Source organism: Acyrthosiphon pisum, chromosome A1, assembly GCF_005508785.2.
Source record: "Acyrthosiphon pisum isolate AL4f chromosome A1, pea_aphid_22Mar2018_4r6ur, whole genome shotgun sequence".
Lineage (NCBI taxonomy): Eukaryota > Metazoa > Arthropoda > Insecta > Hemiptera > Aphididae > Acyrthosiphon > Acyrthosiphon pisum.
Window position 1 is genome coordinate 119,877,505 of NC_042494.1, and position 8,194 is coordinate 119,885,698.

The following is an 8,194-nucleotide window of genomic DNA, read 5'->3' on the forward strand; positions in this document are numbered from 1 at the left end:
GAAGAACGCAATACGCACCTATTATTATATAAGAGAAATAGTATAACGAAATACGAATCAATAAAATGTTAACAGCAATATAAATAACCATTATACAGACATCGACGACGATGACTGGAATTTCGAGATAAATTTATAAATTCTAAGAATATACGCGAACCACTTCAGGGTAGGTTGTAACTTGTAGATGTATAATCAGATGATCCAATACTTAATAATATGATTATGGGATTATTGGGATGGGTGTGTTGCCGTGTTGCGTTATGATAATAAAATCCATAGACCTATTAACTTAGTATGTGTAGTTATGGTAAAATCTGACATTTTAAGTACCTTGGTATCTGATATACCTGTAAATATTGGCTTATTGTATAACCGAATGATAAAAAGTAAAAACGATGGTTTATTGTATTAAAAGAAGCCCATGGTTACATTATATTTCTGAATTTTCATATAAGAAGTTATTAGTTGTTATAGACAAATACTCATAACACATTTTAAACACATTACATTTAATGTATAAAATTATTTAATTAAGTACTCATTTTTTACGGAATATCCTTATATTGAGACATTTAAAAATAGGTAGGTACTATAGGTACATAATACATAATTATTATATTACATAATCATATTTTTTTTTTATTATTTTTATATTTAAAATATTATTAAATGTTATAAAATATGTGTACTATTCTCGTTGTTGTTTGAACTAACAATTAATATTTAATATAATACTTGATAAGTCATAACTCGTAATATACCTATAAATGAAATTATTACAAGCGCTGAAACGCCACACAGCATAAAAATATTTTACTAACTATGGCAAAAATATTGTCATGATAATAATATGGTTGTCAAAAGTTGCGTAAATAATAAGGAAATATTTTAGTTATATTCTTTGGCCAAAAAGTTCATATTTTAATAACAAAACATTTTAATCAAATATTTTCAAAAAACATTTTTATGAAAACCATATAAAAATATTAAGTCAATATTTTTATGCAATCATAAAGTACAATATTTCGTTATTATGAAAAGAAAATATTTATACAATATTGGTAGTAAAATATTCATTATTCAAGCACTTTAAAATATTCACAAAATATTATCATATCACAAATGCTGTTTGGAAATTATGATGTATGATACAATTTCTTCTTATACATAAATAATTTTGAGTCTTTATCACAGACGGTCGACACTCGACAGTCATTACATTTTTAAATTATATTCTGTGTTGTTACTCAATTATTGTAATAATACTATACATAATATTGAATATAATATACAGTAGCCAGTGCCTAGCGCCTACCTATATGATCTGTCTAATCAATAAATACATTATTAGCGAACATTGCAGTTTATGGGATATACCAACCTATAATAATGATCATAAATTATATATTTTTTTTTTTGTATTATTTTTTTTCAGTTATATTAATTTATATGAGTTTGTAACAGAATTATTTTAATTTTTTTATTTAAACATATTTAGCTTCCGGTGATGGGATCATGGATTGTTAAAATTCTAAGAATACCAAAAATGTAACAATAAAAAAATGGTAGATTATATCTAGAGGAAGGCAAAGACAAAAAATTTGAAACAAAATATTTAAGAAAGAAAAAGTAAACAATTGCCTATGTAATACCATTGATTTTATGATATACATAAAATATTATAAAATCAATGGTAATACTTATGATATCGTCAGTAGGTCAGTTTTCGCATGTGCAATCTTGAACGGTGACATCGTCGAATAATATGAATAAACGAGACTATATAGGTATACAGCCGGCCACCGCGGAATCGTAATTGGTAATATTGGTAACCTATACGAAATATTAAATCCTATAATATTATGATTGGTAGCCAAATTGTTGTAGTTGTCGTCAGTTTGTTTTATATTAACTATGTCAACAAATTATTATTTTTTTTGGTTCTTATATGAACATGACACAATATATTATAATTTATAACAACCGATTCGCTACTAATTATTATTGCTTCTATACAATACAATATGTGCCTATTCGGTGCATATTCCTTATCAGTCATCACACGGTGATCGTTTCAAGATCATTTTTGGGACAATTATTGTTGGAAGACGTGAAATTATATACAAGCGACTATTATTTTATCAGAGTATTCCGGGTATTTTTTTCTCTACTCGCACACCGTAGTTGAAGTTACGACTTTACGAGTTACGACGTGAATCTGACGCTGTATTTTATTTTTATATTATAATATTGCAATATACAATATAAAATATTATAATAATAATATGTTTACCAACTATACACGAAGACCGCCGTAATAATAATAATAATATAATGCGCTAAGCAAACGCGACGAGACGACAACGATTACGCTACGGAATGGCCCTCGGGTGGGAGGCGGAGAGGAGGAGCAATCGCGGCCGCGTACACTGGGCCGAATGTTCAGTTTAGTGGGGGTGAAGGGGCAAAGGAAGGTTTTTACGGTTATGAGAAGACACCTGTTCGCTCGGATTCCTACTCGCTCAGGTTCAGTCTCCGGCGAAGACCTCGTGGCACGCATATTATATCGTCGTCAGTCATTTCGCGGCACCGGTTAGCGGTACTACGGTCGTACTCGTGTGTGTACGTGCGTTATTGTGTTTACAACTGGTAACCCGCGTCTTAACGGCGACCTGACTACGTGAATTATCGTTATTTTACTCGATTTTAGGATTTTATTTCCACCTACACCGTCGAACGATATCGCGACGAATCTGCTGTGTAACTATACACCACGCAGCGGCCATCGAGGACCGTCCACTGGCCACCGTAGAATAGGAGCTGAACGTAAGTGACAATCACTATATTATATTAAAATAACAACAATTTATAATACTGTCGACTTTCGGTAAATCAAAGTTAAAGGGGTATAAAAAATTCCAGGTATCAAAAACCAATATTATAATGTGCTATGGTATTTTAAGGAAATTTTTTTATATTTGAGATAGGTATCTATCAAAAATGTCAAGATATTATAAAGAGTTGCGAGAGTCTACTGTAATATATTATTGACTACGTGCAGACGCGCCACCCTTGCAGGTGGCAGCTGTCTAACGCCCTCCTGGGGAGGATTCGTTGTCATTTGTATTAGGTATATTTTATATTTTATAAATATTATACTACCTACTACGCCGCAAACATTCCCGAAAACAACTCTGTCGACGATGACGCAGTTATGAACAAATATTTTGGCCGCGCCTCACCTACCCGTAGGTTGTATATTTTGACGACGATTGCAAAATTACATTTATTTATAATTAATTTTTTCTAAACATAACCAAATACGTCATTTTTCTATGTCATCCTGCCCGCTTAACTGACATAAACAATTGTCTACAGGAAACTGATATAAGAATTTTGAATTCCGAATAATATTTAGGTTAGCCGGTAAATAAAAATATAAACGCGCGTTCAAAAAATTAGGTCTAACACTCAAAAATGTGTGATAGCATTTATCATTTCGATAAATTATAAATTCTATTCTTATTGATTTCGTTCAAAACTAAAAATATAGATTTATCAGTGACCTACCTATTTCAGTAAAGTCCATCGAATATATTTTGTTGACAGATGGACGTTTTGACGTAATAAATAGGTAGGCAATACCTAGGTAGATATTGAAGTATTGTATTATCATTGCTATGATTCTATAGTCCTATATATAATTATTAGAGATACGTTAGTTGTGTAAATAGGTTGGGAGCAGTTTATATACGTAGGTATTATTATCGACAATGTTTAGTATTTAGTGTTTATGCTTTGATGATTGGAGCGAGTTATTAAATAGAGGAAATAGTTACGCAAACTTTGGTACTAGGCAGGTGTATCCAATTCATTTAAAAATACTTTTTATTCAGTTTATCTAAAAAAACTTACTACATGGATTTAATCATGTCTGTATGTCAACATTCGATGCAATGTGAGTCAGTTAAATAAATAAATAATGCTTTTTTTGTCATATAGTTAGCAATCATTTTTACTCTATATTAGATTCTGAGCGGAGCGAGGAAGCTATTGTTTTTACAATGGTGTTTATTTTTTTATTTTATTTTTTTTATATCCTGTATACAAAATTTCTTCCAGAAGGAGTGTTTCGATTTCAACATATAGTACCTTATCTTTTAGCAAATTGGATCAAGATGGTACTTTAGAGAGGTCATTTTTCGATTTTCTTAATAGTTATTTAATGCCACGGGAAAAACCACCGGAAAATTACGAAAAAACGCTAAAAATGGGATTTTAATTTCTAACGCTTTGTTTATCACCATAGAAACGAATAAAAATTATAATATTTTAATATTTATTCAACTTACATGATAAAATAAATAATAACAAAATATAAAATATCCAGACTGACAAACCGTCTCCTCTCAGAATCGTTTTTCTTATACAATGATATTATATCCTTGAATTCAAGTCTAATACAACCATTATACAATGACCCACTTGTAATCTACTTTACAGCAGAGCGACATCCACTTTTTTTATTATTTTTTATGTATTAAGAAACAAGTTTTTTTCATTCAATGTCGTGGAAATAACTATTTTTTGTACCTACCTAGTTTTTCGTACTTCAACATCGGCTGCAATTTTATTTCAAATTTAAGTAGGTACACCAAGTTTTATTATCGTCTAAAATTATATTTTTTACCATTGATTACAATGTTTACTATATGTATAATATCAATTATCTACTAAATGTGTTACTCGTTACTGAAACGCAATCATTGGGTAATTTATGATATTATATAAATCAAGAAATAAAAATATTGTAGGGAAATTATAATATTTTGGATGTGTTAATTTGCTTCCAGTTTTTAAATACCTACATGACTATATCAGTTTATATTTTATTCAATGCATGGGTTGATGCACTTTTCTTTGAAAATAAATCATAAATTAACACGAACCAAATTCATTGAATTAAATAATGCACACGGTACCTATATATTTTATGAAATAATGAATTCTAAAAGACAATGGAAAAATCATATTATGCTGAAAGTGAAATTTTGATCACTCTAATGAATAATGACCATACATTATCGTAATTTTGTACTCGCATATAAAATAATTTTAATTCTTTACGTCTTTCATACTGCATATATGTATTTTGTAATTCCATATTTTATTCTTTGAAGAGTGGACCTACCTATTTGTCCTATTTAATTAAATTCTATAACATTTGTAATGTTCTAAAATGTATGACTTTTGGTTAGTATGATGTATAAGGTATAACGTAAAACTATACAAATGATTTAACTGTGATACATGTTCGTTTTTTTAAATATTTAAATGACATATCCTATTATTATTCATTGTCTAGAACAACATATTTGACATTGGAAAATTGTCTTCACTACAGCTCATCCTACGGCCTACGACCAGTGTTGGGAAATATCTAGATAAATTTATCTAGATAAGCTATCTAGATAAAAATTATTTATCTTTTATCTTATCTAGATAAATTTCTACTCAGTTATCTTTATCTTCATCTAGATAAAATTCTAGTTATCTATGAGAAATTATCTAGATAATTTATTTAAATGAACTAAAAGAAAATTTGAAAATTTAAAATATTTTTATTATTTTATTTTTACATTTTTCTATTTTTCACCTATTACATAGAAAACATGTTTAGTAATATGCATTATAATACCATGATTTTAATATTTATTGTTAGTCTGGAGTTTTACATCGTAAACAAAGAGAAAACCCAAAAATAGAAATATGTAATGGGCATGTAGTAGGTAAGATTGTAAGAACAACTAAAAATAGCAAAATCTAAAACATCTATCCCTGCTACCCGCTGGCCGCCACCGAATGATGATGGTCTCATTAGCTGATACCCGTTTCATAGAATTGTGTACAAAGTATGAAAAATAATAATTGTTTTAAACCGACAAAAATAAACCAACATTCATGGATATTGGACTCACAAGCATAATAATGTTATAACTTATAATAATTGTAATTTATAACAATTTAATATTTATAAAACCCTATTAGAATTCCCGGTATTTCAGTTATCGCTTAACCGATCTGTACGATCTCTGTCCTCTGCTTTAAAAATTTTAAATTATGTATTTTTTTTTACCTGTAGACTCAAGTAGGTATCCTGAATATTTTCAAAATTAAACATGAAATTATCTCATATTTATCTAGATAAAATTTAGTTTATCTGTATCTAGATAAAAATTATTACAGTCATCTTTATCTTTATCTAGATAAATTATTAGTTATCTATTCCCAACACTGATCATTAGTGCAGTTTTAATATGGCACAATAATATGCTTAACTGATACCTATTGTTATAGTATGAATGTATGATTAGGCACAACAACAAAACTGATTATATATAGGTAAGTACTTAGGTACCGATTATTCAAAAATAATTTGTATCCAAGGACTTATCTGTTATCAGTAGGGCTCGGATGTTGTTGTATTTGCATGTTGTTTTTGGACTATTAGATTTGATTGCTAAGTAAGCTTGAAATTAATTTCAAGACATTACGAAAAAAATATTATGAGTTTATAGAGTATATTTTTGCATATTTAGTGGTTTTTTAGTTTTAAGAGTACTAATTGTATCATTTTTTTCAAATTCTTATTAAGTTGACGTACAATTTCCCGTTTTTACTAATAAATATTTAGTACAAATTATAATATATATTAGGGCATAATTGTACTATTTTAAGCGCATAAGTACAATGCATATAAAAGTATATTTTAAGGGCATTAAGTTCCGAGCCATACTTACCTATCAGTTATCAGTTATCAACTACCGAATAACTATAAAATCTACTGAAGTCTGCGAGTCTGCCTACAATGTATACATGTATACATGTATGATGGATATTCAACATTCATAGTATTGTTGTAAAAAGTCATAGATATATAAAACAACTAGATAGCCGACTATATATTACATTGCCATTAGAATGTTGAAGTCGGGCCGCCATATGCCAACAGGGCAATATTTACATAATAACTCAATAGATAAGACACTGATATCTGATAATAAATCAATATATATCAATAATATCAATCATGCGATTTTGTAAACATTGCCCTGTTGACTTCAATATTATCCTGTAGTCGGCTATCTAGTTGTTTTAAATGTCTATGTAAAAAGTAAAATGTAATCGGTGTAAAGTAAAATATTATAATATATAATTGTAAATATTAAAAATATCAACAGATAAAAGAAGACCTTAAAGGATTGGCTCACCGGTACGATTATTAAAACCAGGACAACAACGCGGAACACGAAATGCAGATTTACACGAATTTATACGAAGAACGCAATACGCACCTATTATTATATAAGAGAAATAGTATAACGAAATACGAATCAATAAAATGTTAACAGCAATATAAATAACCATTATACAGACATCGACGACGATGACTGGAATTTCGAGATAAATTTATAAATTCTAAGAATATACGCGAACCACTTCAGGGTAGGTTGTAACTTGTAGATGTATAATCAGATGATCCAATACTTAATAATATGATTATGGGATTATTGGGATGGGTGTGTTGCCGTGTTGCGTTATGATAATAAAATCCATAGACCTATTAACTTAGTATGTGTAGTTATGGTAAAATCTGACATTTTAAGTACCTTGGTATTTGATATACCTGTAAATATTGGCTTATTGTATAACCGAATGATAAAAAGTAAAAACGATGGTTTATTGTATTAAAAGAAGCCCATGGTTACATTATATTTTTGAATTTTCATATAAGAAGTTATTAGTTGTTATAGACAAATACTCATAACACATTTTAAACACATTACATTTAATGTATAAAATTATTTAATTAAGTACTCATTTTTTACGGAATATCCTTATATTGAGACATTTAAAAATAGGTAGGTACTATAGGTACATAATACATAATTATTATATTACATAATCATATTTTTAGATTTTGAACGAAGTGATGAATGTATTGATTTTACAATGATGTGTGTTTTTTTTTTTTTTTTTTTTTTTGTGTCTGACGACAACTTTTGGAGCAGTAAAAATGCTTCGATTTTCAAAAGTTGTACCTTTTCTGAAAGGAAAGTGAATCTAGTTGGTACTTTGGGGGGTCAAAAGTGAAAATTTCCCAATACTTTTCAAAAGCGGCAGGAAAAAC

At 28.8% G+C, this 8,194-nt stretch overlaps 1 protein-coding gene across 2 annotated transcripts in view; it reads left to right on the plus strand.

The window, feature by feature from the left end:
- The first annotated feature begins 2,517 nt into the window (after positions 1-2,517).
- Positions 2,518-8,194, plus strand: part of LOC100166088 — a 73,933-nt gene continuing 68,256 nt past the window's right edge. The window contains exon 1 of one of the 2 annotated variants that reach the window (XM_008180827.3): positions 2,518-2,829. The gene's annotated coding sequence lies outside the window, so the exon portion shown is untranslated. The remainder of the gene's footprint in view (positions 2,830-8,194) is intronic. The other variant, XR_510332.3, reaches the window with a different exon arrangement.